The 25,921-nt window shown below is 37.4% G+C and overlaps 1 long non-coding RNA gene and 1 pseudogene across 7 annotated transcripts in view; one reads left to right on the top strand and one right to left on the bottom strand.

Moving 5' to 3' along the window:
• The window catches only part of LOC116307077 (uncharacterized), a 109,408-nt gene extending 84,322 nt beyond the window's left edge, over positions 1–25,086 (top strand). The window contains exons 1-5 of one of the 7 annotated variants that reach the window (XR_016119679.1): positions 13,281–13,352; positions 18,000–18,238; positions 22,031–22,329; positions 23,996–24,136; positions 24,696–25,086. This is a non-coding gene — a long non-coding RNA (uncharacterized LOC116307077). The other 6 variants (XR_016119681.1, XR_016119677.1, XR_016119680.1 and 3 more) reach the window with 6 other exon arrangements.
• On the bottom strand, positions 15,600–16,225 carry LOC116292194 (uncharacterized; annotated as a pseudogene).
• Positions 25,087–25,921: the final 835 nt, after the last annotated feature.

Below are 25,921 nucleotides of genomic sequence, written 5' to 3'. Positions count from 1 at the left end.
AAGAAACCATAAGAGGCGAATGTATAGCCAACAGATAGTATGAGCTTATAAAATCAGCAAAAATACGGTTCTAAATTTTAATTTTCATTCCTATGAATTATATACCAAAATGTTCAGGGATGCGCGGGGTTTTCAAATCCACTTCTGTATTTTTTTTTTTTTTTTTTTTTTTATTTGACAGGTTCTGTTTTATTTCAAGCAGAGACGATTTTCTAGCTTGACACCGGTTATGTCACGCATTTTCTCTTGTAAAATACATCCAATAGCGTACATTCAACTCAAAAAGTACGCCGGTGGTTTTTTCAGTAGAATTCAATCTACATAATAGAGTCCGTGAATAGTCGAACTAACTGAATCCACTTCTGTTTTTTGCCTAGATAGTTATAATTTCGAGAAAAGATCCAAAACCCGTGTTTTAGAGACATAATTTGTAGGGGCTCACATGAGGGGGCGTGAGCTTGAAATCGACTTTATTTTGTCTGGTAAAATGGGATTTTATGCACTGGGAATGGGATTCACAAACAAACAAACAAACAAACAAACAAACAAACAAACAAACAAAAAAAAAACAATCAGAAAATGGGACTGAGATTGAGATTTGAGCAAAACATACCTGGGACTACGGGATCAGTGGTCAAAATGGGGGCTCTTGGAAATGGGATTATTAACCCTCTTCAGGACCCTCATTAGGCTTACGTGTCTTGAAGATCAAAACCATCACACGGTTGGCTCAGTTGGTTAACCATCAGACTGTTGTGCAGGAGGTCGTGGGTTCAAGCCCTGTGTGGCGCTTTAGGATACCGATACCGTTATCCTCCGCAAATATCCTACCTTCGTTCCGAGAAAAACTATGCACAACAACGAGTAACAATACACTAATGACAACATTTATTTAGAAACTTGATTAACGACAAACTCGTAAAGTTATAGATTAAAGATAAACTGCAACTAGACTCAATAAAGGAATTACCTAATATAAATGTTCACGCTCAAAGTTCAGTGTTCAAATATCTTTCTTTCTCCAAACCAACTTTACTTTCTTGTACCTTACTTGACTTGCTCTAAGAAACTTTCTGTCCAATTCTGACTTCTTTTCCCTTCCCCACGTAGCGCTGATGATTAACCCACTACTCCGTCTTTGAATAGTTGAAGAGGTTCTCAGCTTTACTCCTTCGGTAATGATTCTCTCGTCGCTTCTCTCGATGACTAACTGCACTGACTAATTTATCGACTTACAATGTGATAGCATCCTATACTTCAGTACACTCTTAAGGACGTTCATGGCAATGTTCGCGCGCATCCTTTCTACCATGAATTTAGATGACGTGATGACGTCATTCAAAATCTCATAAAAAAGTCTTTTAATCTCTTTAAGCTCTTAAACTTAGTCGGGTAACCCCTTTTTTATTTCGTTTATTTTCATTTTTTGCTTGTTGAAAGTACTCGATAATATCTAACTTTAGAGGAAAAACTTGAAAAATCTGACGATGGGTTCAAATCGAAATCTTACACATTCGAATTCTGTGTTTAATTGGAAACGAATTTCACGTAACGCGAAGGTTTCGAGTCCATAATTGTAGCACAACAACATTTTATATTTCTAATTTTTACACACATTTCAAATGCTAGTTAAATGTTAGTTCAAACTAGTTATTTGGTTATTTTCTAGTCTTCTGTGAAAAATGGGGCTACAAATATATTTTTTCAGTAAAATATGAGTTATTTTTGACAGTTTTCCATGTTACGTTTACGTTGTTCGCGCGTTTTTACCGTAAAAAGGGTGAGATTTCACGTATTCTGACTGCTAAACGAAGTCGGGGACCCCGACTTTTTATTTGCTTATTTACTTTTAGTACGATGTTCTTTCATCATGCAAACTTTTAAAAAAATCTGATGATGGGATCTTTTGCCAATGAACGTCCTTAACAATAGATCAACACAATCCATCTAGTGGCTACAAAAGCGCTGTAATTACGTAATTAGTTTTTGCTCGAGGGAATTTAATTATTTCGTCACACATTGGCAGCCGGAACAACACTCAGGGTCTTAAAATAACTGAAAAGAAATTGCTGCCTAGTCTCCTCTGCAGGCGTCTCTTTGATCTTTTCTCTCTTCTCTCTCTTTTTTCCTATACTGGGCTTCCCGTGTTGGCTGAGAGTTGACCGACCTCGTTTTCACCACAGGATCCCCACCCCTATCGAACAGCAACAAAAACCAAACCAACAAAAACCTTAGCGAGTAGCCTGTGGAGGAGGCTAAGTGCTGCCTTTGTACTTATGTAATTACATCTACGAATGGTTAGGCTTTCAGTTGACTCGGCGATAACCACTTTAAATGGCGTTTTGATTGGACGAGGCTGTGACTACCGAGCAAGACATCTAGTGACGTCAGTAGTGCGTGCGGAAATATCGTTAGAAAAAACAGTCTAGTTTTGTTGTTATATGCGAGTGGATCGTATTTCTCTCTTAAAAGATAAAAGACATAAGAACGTACAGTAAGGTAAGATAAGTTATTCCTTTTTTATTTATTTTCGTATTTCATATTTCATTCTTGTAATCAGATTATTTTATATCCTTTATTTGTAGAAAACCTATCTATCTATCTATCCAGTTATGTATCTTCGAAGTTACTTAGTTTAGATCGATTCAGAGCTATCAAGTGTTTGAATCAGTGTATTTTTTTCGGATTGAGTTTAATCAGCTGTACCAGTTATCCACTAATGTGATTGCAGTCACAGAGGCGTTACTATAAGCCATACCTGCGTGCTCCGAAAACCAAAACTTTAGATTTAACTTTAATTCAAAACTTTTATTTGCATTTATATATTTGACCGACTAGTTGGATTTGACTAAAACAACGATTCCTCTCGATCTAATGGCCTGTTAGTCAATAACTAATCCGCGGGCCTTCTGCCTCATGAGCTATTGACTCATAGCCCATTAGGGCTCAAGGACATATTGCTAAATAGACGGGGAAAAGACAAACGGGTTTTGAAACCCGTCCGAATATCAACCTGACTCTTTTTGACTCGTTTTTAGCTACTTATAATTAACACTGAAAAAATGCTGACGCCCTGTGATAAATTGAAGGCAGTGTCAGAAGTGCGAAGCAAACGCTGAAAAGTACTACAATCGTCTGGTACTCTGATTTCATTGCAGCGCCTGATATTGGAAAAAAAAGTAAAAAAAAGCTATGTAAGTATACGATATTCAACTTGTTTATCCAATGGAAATTATGCTGAGTGAAACAGGTTTAGTTCCTGAAAAGCAGGCCGTTCCCTAAAGTCGAACTGAGCTGTTCTCTTGATTAAGGTCTCTGAAAAAAGAAATGTATAATTTGTTATTAGAAGAAGAGAGCATACTTACTGTTGGATTTTGTAGTGACCGTCGTTGGTCCTGTAACAAAGATTACAAGTTTGTTAGTCATATTTGTCTCTGGTTATAACACTTATTTATCGATACAGAAAGCAACACGATACGACACAGTCTGTTATTAGAAGAAAAGAGCATACTTACTGTTGGATTTTGTAGTGACCGTCGTTGGTCCTGTAACAAAGATTACAAGTTTGTTAGTCATATTTGTCTCTGGTTATAACACTTATTTATCGGTACAGAAAGCAACACGACACGACACAGTCTGTTATTATAAGTAGATAGCATACTTACTGTTGGTTTTTGCAGTGACCATCGTTGATTTTGGTGTGTTTACCGTCACTTGCCCTGATAATAAGATATTAAGTTACTTAGTAAACTTAGCCTCTCATTATAAGCAGCATAGCATAGCATAGCATAGCATAGCATAGCATAGCATAGCATAGCATAGCATAGCATAGCATAGCATAGCATAGCATAGCATAGCATAGCATAGCATAGCATAGCATAGCATAGCATAGCATAGCATAGCATAGCATAGCATAGCATAGCATAGCATAGCATAGCATAGCATAGCATAGCATAGCATAGCATAGCATAGCATAGCATAGCATAGCATAGCATAGCATAGCATAGCATAGCATAGCATAGCATAGCATAGCATAGCATAGCATAGCATAGCATAGCATAGCATAGCATAGCATAGCATAGCATAGCATAGCATAGCATAGCGTAGCATAGCATAGCATAGCATAGAATGGCATAGCATGGCATAGCATGGCATAGCATGGCATGGCATGGCATGGCATGGCATGGCATGGCATAGCATAGCATAGCATGGCATGGCATGGCATGGCATGGCATAGCATAACATGGCATGGCATGGCATGGTCATACTTACTAGGCAATTTTTTGAGCTCTCGTATTACAGGATCCTCATTTTCGTACTTTCCTTCAAGACAAACAGCAGTGTAGTAGATCTTTTCGTCATTCAAGGATATGTCTCGCAAAACCGTGGCCGATTTTCCTTGCTCTAGGTTTTCTTTTGTTGGGAATTTCAGACGAGAAAGGAAAGGTTTGCACATAGCGTCTTTGTCAAACGGCTTATTCAGTCCTTCTGTATCTCCTATGACAACGCATGGATTCCAATTGCTACTATCCGACCAAACACCGAATTCAAAACGACGTATACTCTGGCTTGCGTTGCTGAGCTCACTGAATGTAGCGTTGTCGCCTTCGGTATAAGTAAGTGACCTTGGAACCGCGTGGCCTGCAAAAAATAGATAAAAGAAATCCAAGTTTTGAATAACTAGGGCAGGTACACAACATACAAAGACACAGCACCATAGTTAATAGATTAACTATGACACCACAAATTCAAACTGGAATCCAAGCTACAAGAGATAACATCAAAGGAAAATGAAAGCCCATCAGAATTGTCGAAAAGAACAAAGGAAAAGCCTAAAAAGATAACTTGCAAGTAGAACTACAAACAACATTTAAATTTAAACCTCTACATGGCCAATATGAAAGACAAATGAGTAAATCAGATGTTGATAAAACAAAAACGAACAAACAAACAAACAAACAAACAAACCGAAACAAACAAACAAACAAACAAACAAAAAACCACAACTAGCTGCTCGGAACAGATCTTAAGTCTGAAACGGAGGGACCCATAATTGTCGCACAACACCGAGTGCCTCCTGCGAGATACTATGAAAAACACATCCTTAGTAAATATGTTGATACTATGTATGTAGAATGTGTAACGAGTATGACGAAACCATTCATCATATTGTTGCTGGGTGCCCAGTACTTGCAAAAAAGGAATCCACAGAAAGACAGACGTGGCACCTACGTCTACTGGAAACTCCGTAAGCACTATGATTTTCAAGTTGAGAACAGTTGGTATGAACACCAACCAGAGCTGGAAAATAATGGACAATGGTAATCTTAAACATGTAATTTTTTAAGTTCCGTATTTGGAAGTAGAAAAATATGGCAAATATTATACCGGATCACACAAATGTTTGCCACAAGGTTGAAAAGCAGAACAAATTCACTGTTAAAACCAAATTTATTACCAAAAATAATCAAACTATAGTTTATGTAATATATAACTATTTGATCATGGACTAAGTATTTCCCCTGGACTCTGGACCTGGACCTCAAAATGTCCTCGGTAATTACCATGGACATAATATGCCTCATACATGTTAAGATTGCACATGACCTCAAAATGACCTCGGTAATTACCATGGACATAATATGCCTCATACATGTTAAGATTGCACATGACCTCAAAATGACTTTGGTAATTACCATGGACATAATATGCCTCATACATGTTAAGATTGCACATGACCTCAAAATGACCTCGGTAATTACCATGGACATAATATGCCTCATACATGTTAAGATTGCACATGACCTCAAAATGACCTCGGTAATTACCATGGACATAATATGCCTCATACATGTTAAGATTGCACATGACCTCAAAATGACCTCGGTAATTACCATGGACATAATATGCCTCATACATGTTAAGATTGCACATGACCTCAAAATGACCTCGGTAATTACCATGGACATAATATGCCTCATACATGTTAAGATTGCACATGACCTCAAAATGACCTCGGTAATTACCATGGACATAATATGCCTCATACATGTTAAGATTGCACATGACCTCAAAATGACCTCGGTAATTACCATGGACATAATATGCCTCATACATGTTAAGATTGCACGTGACCTCAAAATGACCTCGGTAATTACCATGGACATAATATGCCTCATACATGTTAAGATTGCACGTGACCTCAAAATGACCTCGGTAATTAACATGGACATAATATGCCTCATACATGTTAAGATTGCACATGACCTCAAAATGTCCTCGGTAATTACCATGGACATAATATGCCTCATGCATGTTAAGATTGCACATGACCTCAAAATGACCTCGGTAATTACCATGGACATAATATGCCTCATACATGTTAAGATTGCACATGACCTCAAAATGTCCTCGGTAATTACCATGGACATAATATGCCTCATACATGTTAAGATTGCACATGACCTCAAAATGACCTCGGTAATTACCATGGACATAATATGCCTCATACATGTTAAGATTGCACGTGACCTCAAAAAGACCTCGGTAATTACCATGGACATAATATGCCTCATACATGTTAAGATTGCACATGACCTCAAAATGACCTCGGTAATTACCATGGACATAATATGCCTCATACATGTTAAGATTGCACGTGACCTCAAAAAGACCTCGGTAATTACCATGGACATAATATGCCTCATACATGTTAAGATTGCACATGACCTCAAAATGACCTCGGTAATTACCATGGACATAATATGCCTCATACATGTTAAGATTGCACATGACCTCAAAATGACCTCGGTAATTACCATGGACATAATATGCCTCATACATGTTAAGATTGCACATGACCTCAAAATGACCTCGGTAATTACCATGGACATAATATGCCTCATACATGTTAAGATTGCACATGACCTCAAAATGACCTCGGTAATTACCATGGACATAATATGCCTCATACATGTTAAGATTGCACATGACCTCAAAATGACCTCGGTAATTACCATGGACATAATATGCCTCATACATGTTAAGATTGCACATGACCTCAAAATGACCTCGGTAATTACCATGGACATAATATGCCTCATACATGTTAAGATTGCACGTGACCTCAAAATGACCTCGGTAATTACCATGGACATAATATGCCTCATACATGTTAAGATTGCACATGACCTCAAAATGACCTCGGTAATTACCATGGACATAATATGCCTCATACATGTTAAGATTGCACATGACCTCAAAATGACCTCGGTAATTACCATGGACATAATATGCCTCATACATGTTAAGATTGCACATGACCTCAAAATGAACTCGGTAATTACCATGGACATAATATGCCTCATGCATGTTAAGATTGCACATGACCTCAAAATGACCTCGGTAATTACCATGGACATAATATGCCTCATACATGTTAAGATTGCACATGACCTCAAAATGACCTCGGTAATTACCATGGACATAATATGCCTCATACATGTTAAGATTGCACGTGACCTCAAAAAGACCTCGGTAATTACCATGGACATAATATGCCTCATACATGTTAAGATTGCACATGACCTCAAAATGACCTCGGTAATTACCATGGACATAATATGCCTCATACATGTTAAGATTGCACGTGACCTCAAAAAGACCTCGGTAATTACCATGGACATAATATGCCTCATACATGTTAAGATTGCACATGACCTCAAAATGACCTCGGTAATTACCATGGACATAATATGCCTCATACATGTTAAGATTGCACGTGACCTCAAAATGACCTCGGTAATTACCAGGGACATAATATGCCTCATACATGTTAAGATTGCACATGACCTCAAAATGTCCTCGGTAATTACCATGGACATAATATGCCTCATACATGTTAAGATTGCACATGACCTCAAAATGACCTCGGTAATTACCATGGACATAATATGCCTCATACATGTTAAGATTGCACATGACCTCAAAATGACCTCGGTAATTACCATGGACATAATATGCCTCATACATGTTAAGATTGCACATGACCTCAAAATGACCTCGGTAATTACCATGGACATAATATGCCTCATACATGTTAAGATTGCACGTGACCTCAAAATGACCTCGGTAATTACCATGGACATAATATGCCTCATGCATGTTAAGATTGCACATGACCTCAAAATGACCTCGGTAATTACCATGGACATAATATGCCTCATACATGTTAAGATTGCACGTGACCTCAAAATGACCTCGGTAATTACCATGGACATAATATGCCTCATACATGTTAAGATTGCACATGACCTCAAAATGACCTCGGTAATTACCATGGACATAATATGCCTCATACATGTTAAGATTGCACGTGACCTCAAAATGACCTCGGTAATTACCATGGACATAATATGCCTCATGCATGTTAAGATTGCACATGACCTCAAAATGACCTCGGTAATTACCATGGACATAATATGCCTCATACATGTTAAGATTGCACGTGACCTCAAAATGACCTCGGTAATTACCATGGACATAATATGCCTCATACATGTTAAGATTGGACATGACCTCAAAATGTCCTCGGTAATTACCATGGACATAATATGCCTCATACATGTTAAGATTGCACATGACCTCAAAATGACCTCGGTAATTACCATGGACATAATATGCCTCATACATGTTAAGATTGCACATGACCTCAAAATGACCTCGGTAATTACCATGGACATAATATGCCTCATGCATGTTAAGATTGCACATGACCTCAAAATGACCTCGGTAATTACCATGGACATAATATGCCTCATACATGTTAAGATTGCACGTGACCTCAAAATGACCTCGGTAATTACCATGGACATAATATGCCTCATACATGTTAAGATTGGACATGACCTCAAAATGTCCTCGGTAATTACCATGGACATAATATGCCTCATACATGTTAAGATTGCACATGACCTCAAAATGACCTCGGTAATTACCATGGACATAATATGCCTCATACATGTTAAGATTGCACATGACCTCAAAATGTCCTCGGTAATTACCATGGACATAATATGCCTCATACATGTTAAGATTGCACATGACCTCAAAATGACCTCGGTAATTACCATGGACATAATATGCCTCATACATGTTAAGATTGCACATGACCTCAAAATGACCTCGGTAATTACCATGGACATAATATGCCTCATACATGTTAAGATTGCACATGACCTCAAAATGTCCTCGGTAATTACCATGGACATAATATGCCTCATACATGTTAAGATTGCACATGACCTCAAAATGTCCTCGGGTATTACCATTAACATATGCATCATGAGTACTTTTGTAAAGTTGGCCCGTTCGTTGCCCAGGGAAAAAAGCGAATTAAAAAATCCGAAAGGTATTTTATGGATGTGATACCACAGGTATCCAAGCAATGAGTGTTTTAAATAGTTTAATAAACTCTTAGAATTTCTAAATAGTTTAATGAATATTAGAATTTTGTTTCGTGTAGACTGAGGGTCAGTGTCACGGCGGGAAATGTCATGCAATAGAGTTTGTGACGACTCCCGTACGAATAACTCGCGAGTGTTATTGATACGGGAGAGTCTGTTCCAACGAACATTTACCAACATTTTTCACTCCCGTAAGAATAACAATCGCAAATATTAAATTCGTACGGGAGTGAAAAATGTTGATAAATATTCGCTGAACCGACTCCCGTACGAATAAAAACCGCGAGTTATTCGTACGGGAGTCGTCAAAAATTCTATTGCATGACATTTCCCGCAGTGACACTGACCCTCAGTCTACACGAAAAAAATGTCGGGAAAGTGAGTTGCTCGCTACTGAGTACAGACTCGTCAAATAAGTTTGAATCACCTAATCGCCTAATCGCCTAACTGGTCTAAACAAAAATATCGTTATTAGGTTGGAAAAGAATACAATAGCAAATACAAGTCACCTTACGGGTGACGTACGCCACTACGATTTAATAAACGAACCTGTCAGTCAACGAAGCATGCATGGCCAAAGGGAAACTAACTGTTTTGATAACAACTTCTCCATTCGATTATCTGGAGTTTCTCCGATCCATTTGACACCAATTAAGATGGATCTTGGTTTTGTCATAAAAGCGTATTTCTCAGAATTCGAATTTAAAAAAGTGAATTTATTCACGGACAACTGACTACTTTGTTTTATTTCTACATCTGACTCTATGTACCCCTAAAAGGAGCCATTTGGGTCTTTCTACAGACCACAGAAACTCCACTAAGGCGTTTTATAGTCCTCGCTTTCCCTCTTATTTTAATCGATATAATACAAACTTACAAAAAACAAAGCCTTTCCAGTAACGGAGGGAATAGTATGGATTCATTTTGGACAATAGTGCATACAAGTTAACGCAGTAGATTCTAGATACAAGTCTTCAAACAGAGGCAATTACGAGGAGACGCCATAGGTGAGGACGCGAGCTACATGTGGTAACGTGACCAAACATAGCTAGCGGGAGGAAACTCCATAGCCATAGCAACCGACCATTGTGTAAACAAAAAAAAAACGTTTGTTTTTGACAAGAAGTTTCTGGGTCTACTAAATAATTTCGTTGCGTATTATTAAATTTACGCCAACCAAGTCTAGCAGATTTTTTTTCTGTGATAAAAACTACTGACCATGAAAACTCAAGTTCTCCATATCATCTGCTTCTTGAAAGAACTTAGAAATAGCGAAGACCTCTGGTCCCCGACGAACAGGCAAGTGATGTACAGTTTTTAGCTCAAATTTTTCGTTGTAATCATAAAAGCTCGAAAGATACATACGTAGCCTTGCCATGGATTGCTTACTGATTCAAAGAAAATTCTCTCAATTGAATCGAAGTGACGATGCGAGGAGTTTGTTAAAACTCCTCGTTGAGAATTAAAATTTAAGTTCTCAACGTAACGTCACTGTACGTGATAACTAATGCTGTACACCATCAGGTTCAAAATTATAAAAGTTTAAAAAAAATAATTTTGGAAAAAATCTTGCTTCGCCCTCTTTTGTAGCTAGTTATTTGTAATAATATTTGACTGTCAGCTAGAAATATTTGTAGATATAGTAATCGATGAGTGGTTTGAAAGGGAAGACCTTTTCAAAACGGCTGACTTCCGTGCAATTGCATACATGGTATTGTTAAAAAGCACGGCTACATTAGAATATGTAAGAGTTAATTACCGAGAACGGAGACAATAAGCCATATACATCCCGAGGGCCGCATTTTATTTATCAATTGAGAAGGTTTTCTATCAAATGTTGCTCATTATAAATGCGAACGGTCTATATATAGTTATTAACCGGGTTAATAACTATATATTGACCTCGCATTTATAATGAGGGTTATAACAAAAATAAAGCCTTGTGAATAACAAAGAAAACCGTGTCAATTGAGAAATAAATTTGACATATTTCCCCCAAACTCGGTTTCATCTGAAGCTCATAATTCATAGGAAAGCCGAAATGGAATAAAGCGACGCTTTATTGAAACCCGGTTGGTTCGAATTCAAAACAAAAGGGTAATAAAACTGAGGATCAAAAATAAAAACGAGCTCGATTCGATCAGTAGTTCTCAAACTCATATTAAAAAAAATCATAAGCTCAGCAACCAAGGATGGGTAACCTAATGGGAAACCATTTTCATCACTAGCGTTTGAAATATTTTCATCTACGAGTTTTTTGAACTGCTTAAAACACTCATGAACAATTTATAAGATTTTGGTTCAACTGGAGCCACCATACACGTCAAACATGGATTTTTATACTTCGATAGAGATTTGACGTCACGGGCATCTGCGCAACCAGATTCAATAGAAACTCCTACATGTGCTAAGGTAAATAGAGCACGTTAGTCACTATTTGGCTCCAAAAGAAACGTGTTTATAAAATATTGAGCTTAAATACGTAAAGCTGCCCTTATGGCAAAAGGCCAAAAGCCATTTTTCTGCCATCGCTGTTACCTTCGTTTTGACTCTTTATTTCTTGTTGAATAACCTGAAGTTTTTCTTGATAATTTTTCAATCGAAAGATTAAAGGACTTGCTTAATATATTCATATCTATACATGCACTGGTGATTTTAATAACCAAGTTATTCTGGTTTAAAGATTATCAAGTAATTGGTAGGTAAAGTTACATTGTTGTTCATAATACCGATAGTAATGTTTGACTAAGTTGTATAAATTGTATATTCGCAAGAATAGCACAGTAAGAGACAAAATCTGTAGTTGTTTTCCCGGCTACGCCTCGTGTTTCTCTACGACTTCTCTCTTGCTCTAATGCTCCCATAGCAAAATATCAAATATGCGATTAAAATTTATTGAATGCGTTGGGAGAGGTGATATTTTGATCAGCAGAAAAACTGACATTTTCGTGAATACTAATAATTAGATTTACTCTGATTCGACAAAATTTCGTCAAACGTTTCGTGCAGCAGTGACACAAATAAAACGCTTAAAAATTTGGAGTATTAAACTCAGTTAAATAAAAAAAATCGTGAAAGCAGCGGGTTTGTCGTTTGTTTTGTCAATATGTGGCATGATAGGGACTTTAAGATTTGCCGTCTACCGGAAGTGTAAATAACTTCACTTTGGGGTTTCCAGCCTTTACAATCTGTCTTCCTATGAAGGAGTTGACTTTACTGACAATGTTTTGAGGCGGTTTTGGGGCGATTTTCGTCGTAAGGGCAACTTTAACGACCCACACATGGATGATCGCTTGAAACGACGTACAAAAGGGCGTGAATTCGCGTAGTCATGATAAGTTAGAATTATTATAGGGGACTGACTGCTTGATAAGTAACTGAAATAAGTACTTACAGCCACCGTTAATCATGAGCAATGTGATCATGAGGAAAACGTGTTTGTTGTTGTCCATCTTGAAATTGATCATAAAACATGAAGAAGAAGTGGGAGCTCATCGGCCTCCTCCAGGTAGTAACGTACTGGACGCGGTTACATCAGCTAATAATGGTCTTGTAGTAATAAATTATGCATTCGGTGTATAAATAATGAAGTAGAGAGAATAAGAGAAAAATATCAAATGCCCTTGGCAGGATATAATGGTCTTGCGTAGTCATGTGACCATGCAACACTATTGACAAGGGTTCTAGCCGTATTTAGGCATACACTGAGTTCGGGCAAAGGAGTATTAGTAAATGAGGTTCTTCTTAATTTTGAACTTGTTCTAAATCAATATTGAATAATTGTATTCAATCATCAGAAAACCATAAATTTTTTAGAATAATTTTTATTTGGCAATATTCTGATGATCGGCTTGTGCCATATGAAGTTCCATCCGACAATACACCAAGGTAAAAAATATATCTATATATCTGTATATATAACAAAGGTTACAGATAACCCTTGCCTTCCTCATTAATTCTACTGAACAATTCTCATTGGACCCGTTTACGCTGAAGCAGATAAAATGGCATGCCCAAAGCTCTCAGATTCGTTGGGCTCATTTACAGGTTTGTTATAGAATTTATGAAAAACACAGTCATCGTTCCAACTGGCTGATTTCATGATTGATTGTAGGGGAATCTTGTCGAACACTTTGCTCGTCGAAGCAGCTCGTGTGCTGTGTGATTTAAACAATTTTGTGTCAACGCCAGGTAGATGCATAACATGTTTTATCCACCGCGATATTGCGTCTTTCGAGACTCTCTTGAGTGGACGTATAAAGCTAAGGAAAACTTGATCTCCTCCCCCTCTCTTTAAAGGTGCGGTGCGTGCCAGATACTCCTCAAGGGTTGAAGCTACACATATTCTCTCATCTGGAGGGAATCTTGGGATGAGGACTAGTGGCTGCTCTCTATTTGGAGCAGATTCTTTCACGAGTTGGTCAATATAGAACAAATATGAGTTAGCACTGTCTTTGTGCATATTCTTAAGGTTCATTAAGTGAATTGTCTGCACCTTTGTCCTGTTACTAAGCGCACAGCATAACCAATTCATATGTAAGCTCTTGTAGGCTAAGCTCCTTAGTGGGATTAAGTTTCTTGAGGTATTGAAGTACCACTGAAGTGTCCCAGGTAGATACGTACCTAGGCAATGCTGGTCGAGATTGAAAAACCCCTCTAATAAAACGTTGGATTAAGAGGTGTGTCCCAATGGTAACATTGTTGTCTAAAACTGTGTAGATAATGCACTCCTTGCTGTATTTAGGCAACTATATCCAAGTCCACTATCATAAAGTTCCTGTAAAAAGTTGAAGACTTCACCTATAGGTGGACAAAGGGGATCCACAGATCGTTGATTTGTAAATGACTCCCATTTTTCCAGGTATGTGTGGTACTGCTTTCGTGTGCTGGATCGCCACGACTTGCAGATTGTGTCCTGAGCTTCTGGTGAAATGCCTTTACCTTCAAGGGATCTCCTGACAATAGACAAGCCATAAGTCCGATCGAGTTTCTTCCCCAGAGGATGAAGTAGGTCTTTGTTGAAGGGAAGGTGTACATTGGATGTCTGTTAGGGTAGAAGGATTGGTCTTCTGATTAAGAGTTGGGTGAGCTTGGGGTACCAGGGTTGTGTCTTCCAGTTTGGAGCAATAAGAATGGCTAATGAGGAGTTCCTCTCGATTTTCTGAAGTACTTGTGGTAAGACACTGAATGGAGGGAAAGCATCAGTATAAAATAGTTACTCCACTCCATAGTGAATGCATCCACTGCAGATGCATGTGGGTATGGGAACCGTGATACATAGGGAGAAACTTTAGAAAATTTAGTCGGGAAGCAAACATATCAATGTTTGGCTGTCCCAGAAGTCTACTGAGTGATCTTGTCAAACATTGTTACGTCTAATTTCCATTCGGTAGAGTCATCAAAGACTCTACACGCCTTGTCGGCGATGATATTGTCTTTCCCTGGGATATGGCTAACAGTGAGCCAGATTCTACGGGGTATACACCATTCCCATATTTCCTTTGCAATGCTAACGTTTGCAATGTTAACGTCACACCTTACTTGATCAGAGAGCTGCATGGGTTTGTCAAAATTCCCATAATTGGCCTTTAAGGCTATTGCTTTCTCGATTTCTAGTTGGCGAAAGTAGAGATCCCCGTAATCAACCCCTGGAAGGAAGGAAACCATCATACCAATAAGTTGAGCAACTTCCCTTATGGTTGGTGTGGCCTTGTCTAATACCTCCTGGGCCACCCTCTGAAGCTTCTTATATTTGTCCCCAGATATGGATACCGTCATATCTATAGAGTTTAGGACAAAACCGTGGTGATGAATTTCCTGGGTTGCTGTTGTCACTGATTTCTCTTCATGGGGTAAGAAGCCCAAGTCCTTCAACAAAGGGTATCTCTAATGTTGGTCTGGCATTCGTCAAAAGAATAGCCAACTAAGAATGAGTCATCGAGGTAACCACTTGATATGTGCCCCATTTCTCTGAGTTTTGAGAAAACTGGTTTCAAAATGTTTGTAAATAGGCGGGGAGCAGATGATAGTCCCTGGGCCAAACAGGTAAACTGATATAATTTTTTTCCCCAACGAAATTTTAAGTATTTTTGGTGTTCTCTATGAATTGGTACAGAGAAGTAAGCATCCCGAAGATCAATTGAGGCCATAAAGCACCCTGGGCGCATTAACCGTGCACAGGTATGGATTGAATTTATACTTGTTATCCAAATCAGCTTTGAACATATCGCGACGACACATGTTCAGATCATGATTAGCTGAAGCTATCAAAGGGGCAGAGTTTGACAGACTCTCCCAAAGCTCTTCTGTAGTTGGCATGGTGGATTTCTTTTCCACTTACTCCCCAATTGCTCCTGTAAGGTAAGCTATGGGTATTAATCCTTTTATCAAGGACTCTTGTAGTTTTTGCAGACGAACATCCATACTTCGGGTAGTTTTTGGGCTATGTCCCATCATATTTCGGAGTTTACCTTGGTGACTCGTAGGAGATTGCAATCCTCGGGTCTTTTAACCTGTTCCTTACGCTTTGATAAGGCTTGTTCATTCAAGCCCAAAGCTAGAATGTTATCGAGAACCTTAGAGATTTTTTCGTTGAGTAGCTTGTCAGTTTGTTCATCCTCAGTGACTTCTTGTACTAGGATATCGACCAAGCGATCAATGGACTTAGATGTTGAGTCAGTCTTACACTTTTTTGCCGAGGGCTCCCCTTCGGCTTCATTTTCGTCCTCAACTTCGCGTTCGCTCTCCGCAGAGTCCTCCATCAAAGCAGAATCGTATGTCGTTTTCAGTTCTGTATAACTGGGGCAAAACCGTTGACACGATTCGTTAGTTGATCAATTTTGTGGTTGAGCTCGTCAAATCCTTTACACCTCGTGGCCAAGTCGTTATCGATGACTGTGATCGATTTTGCATGCTTGTGAATGCAGTTAAATTTTGACTCTTGACATATTTTGTAATTAGATGCAATCATAATTCTTCTTCTATTTTCCTAAAAATATTCACTTTTACTCTAAAAAGGGGGGGTTGGAAATCCACCTAATCCTGTAACTCATCAAATCTTCTTCGTATTTTGATGTCCGCCATCTTGAATTCTTTGAAGCGATTTTCTTCGCATGCTGAGTTCGTCTATCATGAAAAGCTAGAATGGCGTAGACTTGACACATAAAATAGAAATCTTGCTGAATTTTCAACCAGATAATCACATAAGTTGATTCATTAATGAACGAAAGAATAGTGTAATGAATTAATGTACCTTCACAAGAATGTAGAATCAACGATGTAGAGCCTTTGGGAAAACGACACTTCGATTCCAGTTCAGGTTAAAAAGGACATTGATAAAGGAACTATATAAAATTATATGGACCGACTGCTTAATAAGTAATTGAAAGTACGTACTTACCGCCAGCGCTAATCATCAGCAAGATTAGGAGAGGAAAATGATCTTCGTTCTTCATCTTGAACTTTATCTGATCACCGTGGGATGTCTCTTTGGGAGTGCGCATGCCTCCAGGGAAGAATGAGGTCATCAATAAGGGTGTCATCAATAAGCTATATAAAACATTGCTCTGCAGCAGGAAAAGGGAGAGCCTCTCTTAAGAATGCAGATCAAAACGAGTAAAATACATCTCTCACCCCTTGGCAAAGAAAGCGAGTTGCACAGCCTGTTAGAAAATTGGACAAAGACTAACGGATATGACTTAGTAAAGAATATATTATACGGACCACATTTAATAAGGAAATAAAAGTTAAAGTCTTGCTTTAAAAGTCTCACATGTATGTTTAGACCTATCTTGTTTTGCCTTCAGCTTATCAGTGACAAATCGACAAATCTTTATTATTAGCTATGCTGGCGTGTGTTGTCTAGTGTTGTATCGTTGTTTTATATTATTGGCCATGAAAGGTAGCGATTTTATTGTCAGAAATGGTTTTCATAGATTTTAGGATAGCTAGGTACTAGCTCTTCAGTCCGATAAATGATGGAATGATGGTATGATGCATTTCTGTCCAGAACTGTGCTTACTGTAAGACCTCAGCTCACCCTAAATATAGTTAGTCTTTTTTATAATTTTATTACTGTCTATCTTAAGACTCTTTTAATGCTTTCATACTGTTCTATGAAAGTAAAATCTCTAAGTTTTTCGGTGTTTTTATTAAGATACATATTTATCCAATAAGAAAATTCTAAAGTCTTTAAAGAAAGGACAAATTATCCCCTCGCCTCCCTAGTGAGTAGTGAGCACGCAAAGGCTCAAGGGATTTCCCGCCATAGTTCAGTCTGAGCAATGCATTCGGGATTTCAAAACACTGAGGTCCATAAAAACCTTCATCTTTCATCCAAATATATCCACTAAAAGCCCTCAATTCACTCCAAGATAGGTCAATAAGATATATATTTACCTCTAGCAGCTTGAAAAATGGGGTTTAATTCTGAGAAGTTTGTGAATTCATGTGATGAAAATATATAATATTGTGAGCAAAACGAGAATAGAGTTGAATACCTCGTCTCAAAAATTACTAAATGTACTCTATTTTTAGCCATGGAGCATTGCAAGACCCTGTGAGTTGCAAAGATGGGCATACTGCAATCTGCAGTGAGTGTATTGAACTGTGGCTGAAGAGGTGCAAGAATTGCCCATTGGATAACACTCTGATTACTGACAGCTTGGTTCGTAACTTGACTGTTTATAACATCGTGAATAATCTTTACGTCTACTGTTTTGCTCAAGATGAGGAGGATAAGGAGAATGGTGAATCAAAAGCAAAGAAAAATACTTGTAAGTAAGACTTTCTTTTTCAGTTTGTTATCAGAGGATTCATTTTAGATGAGTTAGGATATCGAGCATCAATCTATTTTGTAACTGCTAGGTTTGGGGGGAGGGGGGGGGGGGTATTTGTATTGTCATTCAATCTTAAAGTGCAGATAACCCCTGATTTAATATTATCCCAGTATCAAGTCTACATGAAGTGAATAGTTCAATCATAAAACATTTCTTGAGTTAACTGCTTGAGCTAGTGTATTTGTAGTAACTAATAATACTAAATGCTGGACATTAGTAGAAACAAAATTGCAACAACCTTCATGTAAACCCGGAGTAGTCAATTGATAAAAATCGATATTGATTTTGCCAATCGATAAATCGATAACAATCGATACCGCTGATTTGATTGATATCGATTGTATCGATCAATCGTTAAAAATCGAACTCACACTAAATTTTTGTATCGATTTTTATCGATCGATTGATTATATACATATCGATTTTTTTCGATTTATGTTCTTGAACAATTTCTATCTATGATCGTACGAGGGCTGTGTGGCTACGGATTTACACCACCGGCAATTACTCTTTCGTAACCATAGCTTGACACTAACTAGGAGTTTGTTATAGTGATCAGTGAACAGACAGCAAAAGTACTTGGATAATTAGCTGCCTGATCTACATATTATTACTTGTGAATTAATAGTTATAAAATCTATTGCACTATCATCGATATTTTTGAATACTTTCCGTGAAATAAAGCTGATTATATGATTGTACTCATTATTGGATCGAATTAAAGCGGTCAAATCTTGATCGATAAAAATCGATTAAATCGATAAAAATCGAACTCACACCAATTTTTTTATCGATTTTAAACGATTTCCCATAAAAATCGATACAAATCAGCTGATTTGTATCGATTTTTATCGATATCGATTTTTATCGATTGACTACTCCAGGTGTAAACCATGATTAAAATATTTTTCAAATTCGGTTTGTGTTTTAAAACCAGTTAAGTTTTTGTATGTTTTAATAACCCTCAAATGAGGTCACCTACAGGTCTTAGGAGTTCAGTGTTTACACTTTTGACCTTGATATAATTTGAATTGGAATTTTGCAAGTTGAATATCTTCAGGTAGGTAACAATAGAACCTGGAGAAAACCCTCCAAGCACAGGAGAGAACCTTTCATGCGATGGCAAGTCTAGGAATCAAACCCACAACTAAACTGATGAGAAAATGTTCTGCAGCAGAACATGTACTACTCATATATTCTTCATAATATTTTATACCTTGATTCCCCTAATTGGCCTCACATTTGTTTACATTTACCAATTACAAGCACGCCCTCTCTTTGAGGCTTAGGTGCTTGGGTAGGTGTTCTAATTTACGGACCCCACTTTTAAGTGCATTAACATTTGGGGCTGTGACTAATTCAGATTGTTCCATTGTTTTATTGCCCATGGTAGAAAGCTGTATTGTATGTAATGTTTTTTTTTCTCGAGAGGAATTTTAAAGGATCTGTTGTGATTATTTCTTGAGTTTCTTGTCAAAGGTAACAGTTCATTACAGAGATCTAAGTATATATTTTAAGTATAAATTATAGTACAAGGTGAAATAGTCCCTGCCTTCTACTGTAGGTGAGGTGTAGCTAATTGGTATCTTAAGACAGTACCAATGGAGAGAACTACAGTACTGTTACCATGGCTACTCTTCTTGTAACTGACAGGAAACTAAGTGTCTCAGTTTTGATTCCTGGTCTCGGCATCACATGTGGGTAGAGATTGTTACGTACAGTATATCCCTTTACTCAAGGATTTTTCTGCATGTTCTTCTGACTGGTTTTAGGGTTCTAAGTAAGCATATTCCCTGACTTTGATCAGCCCAGAAGTTGTTTCAGTGCTCAACACTAATGCTGGTCCACTAGTCTGGGACTATAGGAAATCTTTCCTCTGGGCTAGTGAAAATTATTACTAGGGTTTTTGGATTACTAATTATCTGGACTAATCAGATTATTCTGCTGGACTCCTGGATTCATAGGCTTATTAGCCCATTGCCTAGCGAAACAGCACACAGGATTCCTTGTGCTGACCCCCAGTGTGGTTTTATGGTTATATATATAATAGACTGTGATTGGCTATTATGCTAATTCATCCGGTATCTGATCGTTTTGCCCACGCATTGGTTTGCCTACTAAAGTTTGCCTATGCATAAATTTTGCCTACTAAAGTTCCCTTCAATGAAGCCAGTAAACTATATAAAGCACAGATTTGGGTAAGAAATTTTTGCTTGCTTGCCAAGTTGTTGAGTAAAAAACACAACTCTTATCTCTAGAAATTGTTATTTTTATCTCTATATGTAAAATTCAAGGCAAATAAAGTAAGAAAAACAATGTAACCGAGTTAGAAACTTTAGATGCAAACGAATGACTATATTGGATGACAAGAACTAGAGTATTAGGACTCGTCAATGAAACTGGCAAACTATAAAGCACAGATTTGTAAGAAATATAAAAAACAAAAATGCCTCCTTTTTTATTGATAATAGGTTTCCAAGCTGACATCTTTAATTAACTTTTATTCCTTACACAAGAACTATTTTTTCCTTTTTTACAGTATATTTATTGTCTCACCCTTCATAGTCTTTACAATGCATATATTCACTCTGTCAGTTGTAAAGAAATAAACAACAACATTTTAACTCAAATTTCATGCTAAACTTGGACTTTCCTTCTACAAGATACTTATCATGATGCTTTGATATATCAAAGCACATAAAATACTTAATTATTATCATGATCATAGTAGTAATAGGTCAAGAAATAAAGTGAAGAAATAAATCTGAGTACCTGACTTAGATCAGCCCAGAGATTGTTTCAGGGTTCCATCTGTTGGTTAGCGGTGCCCTGACTTAGATCAGCCCAGAGGTTGTTTCAGGGTTCTATCTGTGAGGTAGCCGTGCCCTGACTTGGATCAGCCCAGACGTTGTTCCAGGGTTCAATCTGTGAGTTAGCCGTGCCCTGACTTAGATCAGCCCACAGTTTGTTTCAGGGTTCAATCTGTGAGGTAGCCGTGTCCTGACTAAGATCAGCCCAGAGGTTATTTTAGGGTTCAATCTGTGATTTAGCCATGCCCTGACTAAGATCAGCACAGAGGTTATCTTAGGGTTCCATCTGTGATTTAGCCCTGCCCTGACTTAGATCAGCCCAGAGGTTATTTTAAGGTTCAATCTGTGAGTTTGCCATGCCCTGACTTTGATCAGCCCAGAGGTTGTTTCAGGGTTCAATCTGTGAGTTAGCTGTGCCCTGACTAAGATCAGCCCAGAGGTTGTTTCAGGGTTCCATCTGTGAGTTACTGTAGCCATGCCCTGACTTAGATCAGCTCAGAGGTTGTTTCAGGGTTCCATCTGTGAGTTACTGTAGCCATGCCCTGACTTAGATCAGCCCAGAGGTTGTTTCAGGGTTCCATCTGTGATTTAGCCATGCCCTGACTAAGATCAGCACAGAGGTTATCTTAGGGTTCCATCTGTGATTTAGCCCTGCCCTGACTTAGATCAGCCCAGAGGTTATTTTAGGGTTCAATCTGTGAGTTAGCCATGCCCTGACTAAGATCAGCCCAGAGGTTGTTTCAGGGTTCAATCTGTGAGTTAGCTGTGCCCTGACTAAGATCAGCCCAGAGGTTGTTTTAGAGATTGAACACTGGTGTTTGGTTTACATGTAGTTAAACAGAATAACAATATATTTATGTTTATAGCTCTAGTTATGTATCTTTTATTCACATTATTTATTTATTTATGATTTGTATAGATGAGGGACTCACAAAAGATGTGACTTGAACCACAAGCAGCAAAAGCTTAAAAAACACCAAGAAGTTTGTGCTTTCTACCAAGTACGATGTCCTCATGCAAACTGTGTAGACATGATGCAGAGAAGACATATTAATGACCATACCAAAACATGTATACATAGAATAGTGACCTGCAAGGATTGCCAAGCACAAGTCATTCAACGTGATCTTCAAAGCACCAGGAAAGTGACTGTCCTGATGCAATGATCCCATGCCCCAATAACTGTTATACAAATCATGAAACAAGCAAGATACAAAGGTACAGTATTATGAGAAATTTGTTCAATTTCATTTTTTTATTTTTGTACAATTATTACAATTAATTATATTTATAAAAAATGAACTATTATTACATAAATGACATAAAATAAAATAAAATAAATTTTACGATGCATGTAAATTATGCCTAGAACCTAAATAAACTGGGAAGTTTTCTAGCTAGGCTCTAGCCATTTGAAAGATACTTTTTGGTAATTAGGCAACAACAAAGTAATTCAGTAAGTATATAATTGCATAGAAAATATAAGGATGGAATTGTAAGAAACAATGAAAACAAAAAAAAAAGAAAAGAAAGTTAGGACATAAATAGATAAGTTAAGGAAATACATATTACAGTGTTAAAGGGGCACTTGGATGAAAATGGATAAAAACTGGACATGACTTTAAACTTAGTTAAATGTATTTAACAAATTGTTTTCTTTCCAGTATTTATTTTAACTTTTGGTTTGTGTAAATATTGTTTTGATGCATATCTAGTGTTATAGGAATGTACATCGTTTGAATATTTAAAAAAAATTACCGAATACACTTGGAAGATTTTCTCATGCCAGTCATGAGTGAATGTAAGAATATGGAGTTTATGGATACTACTCTTCCCAGTAGACTGAGGTAGTTGTGATTTTTTAATCGCCTTCGTAGCGTCTGTTATGTTATCCGCAAGTACATTTCAAATTGACCGCGTGATGCCAATGTTGTACCACGAGGACAAGTTTTTTACACCACGCGATTAAAATTTGACTGAATTAGAATTAGACTGACCGGTCTACTGGGAAGAGTAGTACTTTGAAGGTTGAGAATTTCTAATAGATTAAGAAGTGTAAGAGCACTATCAGTATTTGGACCATAAAGTGTGGCAAAGAACATGATTCTTATAAGATGGTTCTGTTTTGTTTGAAGCTTTTTGATGTGTTTGATAAGCACTGCCCCATGCTATAATAGCATAGGAAGGATAAGGATACATGCATATAAGATCATCATATAACTTTCTTAACTGTACAAGGGGTAGATAATACCTTAATTTAGAGATTATACCAGTATTTCTTGAAATTTTTGACCTTACAGTCTATGTACATAGAGATGTGATAATTCCATGTTAAGGTGTCGTCAATCATGACACCCAAGTACTTAATATGGACAGTTTTTGTAATAGATTTGATATTTTCATGTCAATATTTCCATATTTTTTTCTTGATGATTTTATTATCACAAAGTTGGTCTTTTTAAAATTGATGGATAATTTGTTTGTATCACACCATTTTTTTTACTTCAATTAATTCTGGTTTCTAGTTCAGAAATATTTTTTGAGGCAGAAATAATAAATTGTGTCATCTTCAAATATTTTGAAGGACAGCAGACTAGAACAATTTGGTAGGCCATTTATATAGATGAGGAATAGTAGTGGCCCTAGTGCAGATCTCTGCAGAATTCCATTTTATTTCTTGTTTGGAGGATTCAATATCTTCTGTTGTTACATATTGCATCCTGTTAGATAAACAATTTGTAAACCAATCTAAAGCAATACCTTGTATGCCATATCTTTCAAGTTTTTGCAATAGTATCTGATGTCTTACTGTATCAATTGAAGGCTTTTGAAAAGTTGAGAAAAATACCACAAGTAAATAAATTATTATCAATTGCTTTTGCAGGATAAGATGTCTTCACTTACAGTACACATTACAAATTAAATTGAGTCTTGCCTTGCCCAGAGAAGTGACAGGTTGATAAAGGAAGTAGTTGCAATAAAGGAGGATTTGAAGACATTGAAGTCTACTTTAAGAGATGTAAAGGTACGTATGCATGAATACATTGATTTGTAACCTTAATCTTTGGTCGTTTTCTTGCTCACTGTGTTTGCAGTGTAGACACTCTAACTAGGACCACTTTTACAAAGTTAACCAATCACTACATAGAGTGACAACTGTAGCCAATCAGGCAGGAGATCCTAAGTTGACCTCAGGCAATCACAATCTTTCATTCCCCAATTTTTTTCATTGACATCTAAGTATTTTCTAAGATATAGAATTCAGATCTAGGTGTTTTTGCTTGTTCATATTAATTTTCGTAAAATGAATCCCAGTTAGTCTGTCCTTAAATAAAATTAATTTCTAAATTGGTATGATAAATATATAAATAAATCCCTCTTTCCTTTTAAAATTTCTTTTTAAAATATACGTTGTACTCGCTAGGTTGCCTCTGATTGGCTGAGATCAATTAGCCAATCATTAATAGCGTGTGAACTTGACATAATAAATGTATTATCTGCAGATTGTTAACAATCTGAATTAATAATAATATTTAACTTATTTTATTCATTTTTGATGATTATTGTTCATCGTTATTTCTCAGAAACGTTTTAAAGATCAACTTGGCAGTGCCAATAGTTACACATGGACAACTCCTGACTACCCCACTTTATGCAAGAAATATGCCTGTGCCTCAAGCTTCCAAAGTCCTTTTTTCTGGTTATGTAGTTACAGACTTAGATTATCAGTATCCCCTAATGGAGATAGAGAAACAAGTCTTTCATTCCTCTCTTTATACCTAAAATTATATGAAGACCATTTGCTGACATCTGGTGATGTTCATGTGGTGCCCAGCAGTGAAGCCACTATAGGTTTCAGGTAGTGCCACACACCCACCAGTATCCAAACCTGCCTTTCAACGTGGGGCATGGGTTATATTGTTGATAAATTAGTATCAAAAGCTAAAAAATAAACACCAGCTTCTCAGCAGACAATGTCTGTCCAACATTGGCACTTATCTGGCCAAATGCCTCTTTTAGACTGGACACACCAATGAGTCACATGTAGCAATTCTTATGAATAGATTGTCAGATGGAACCCTGAAACAACCTCTGGGCTGATCTAAGTCAGGGCATGGCTAACTCAAAAATCGAGCCCTGAAACAACCTCTGGGGAGATCAAGGTCGGAGTATGGCTAACTCCCAAATAAAACCCTGAAACAATTTATGGGCTGATCAAAGTTGGGGAATGGTCAACTCATTGAATTTGAATTTGAATTTATCATGTGTAGGTGTATAAGGAGTTGAAATCTGAGAATCCAGAGAAAACCCAATCAAAGGAGAGACCTATAACAAAAAAAAAATTTTTAAACCACCACTCCCCATACGGGGCTCTTCCGTAAGGTTCCCTCCACACGCACTACCTCTACATTCTATACTTACAACATACAACACTCACATATTGCTTTTTATGGAGGGAGGAAACCGGAGATCCCGGAGAAAACCCTCGTAGCAAGAGAGAGAACAACACAACAAACAAACTCAGCTCACATATGATCCAGTGTGAGCCAGGGCTCGAAACCCTGACCACAGTGGTGAGAGGTGAGCGGTAAACCAATACGCCACCCAAACAAACTTTTTGAAGTAAATGTTTTATCATACCAATTAGTAAAACTTTACCAGATTAACTGTGATGAGCTAAGTGCCTGGTGTCAATGATATCGCTCAAAAAAGACTGGAAAGTGCTAATATGGTCAATGATTTTACTATCTTATTGTTAATCAAAGTACAGGAAACTAGCGTTTTCCATATAGAAAAAGATATATGAAAA

This window comes from Actinia tenebrosa, unplaced genomic scaffold, assembly GCF_029948245.1.
Source record: "Actinia tenebrosa isolate PJP-AT-01 unplaced genomic scaffold, QUT_ActTen_1.0 PGA_scaffold0__85_contigs__length_37466705, whole genome shotgun sequence".
Classification (NCBI taxonomy): Eukaryota; Metazoa; Cnidaria; class Anthozoa; order Actiniaria; family Actiniidae; genus Actinia; species Actinia tenebrosa.
The sequence above is the reverse complement of the archived record's forward strand: the minus strand, read 5'-3'. Positions and strand labels throughout refer to the sequence as shown.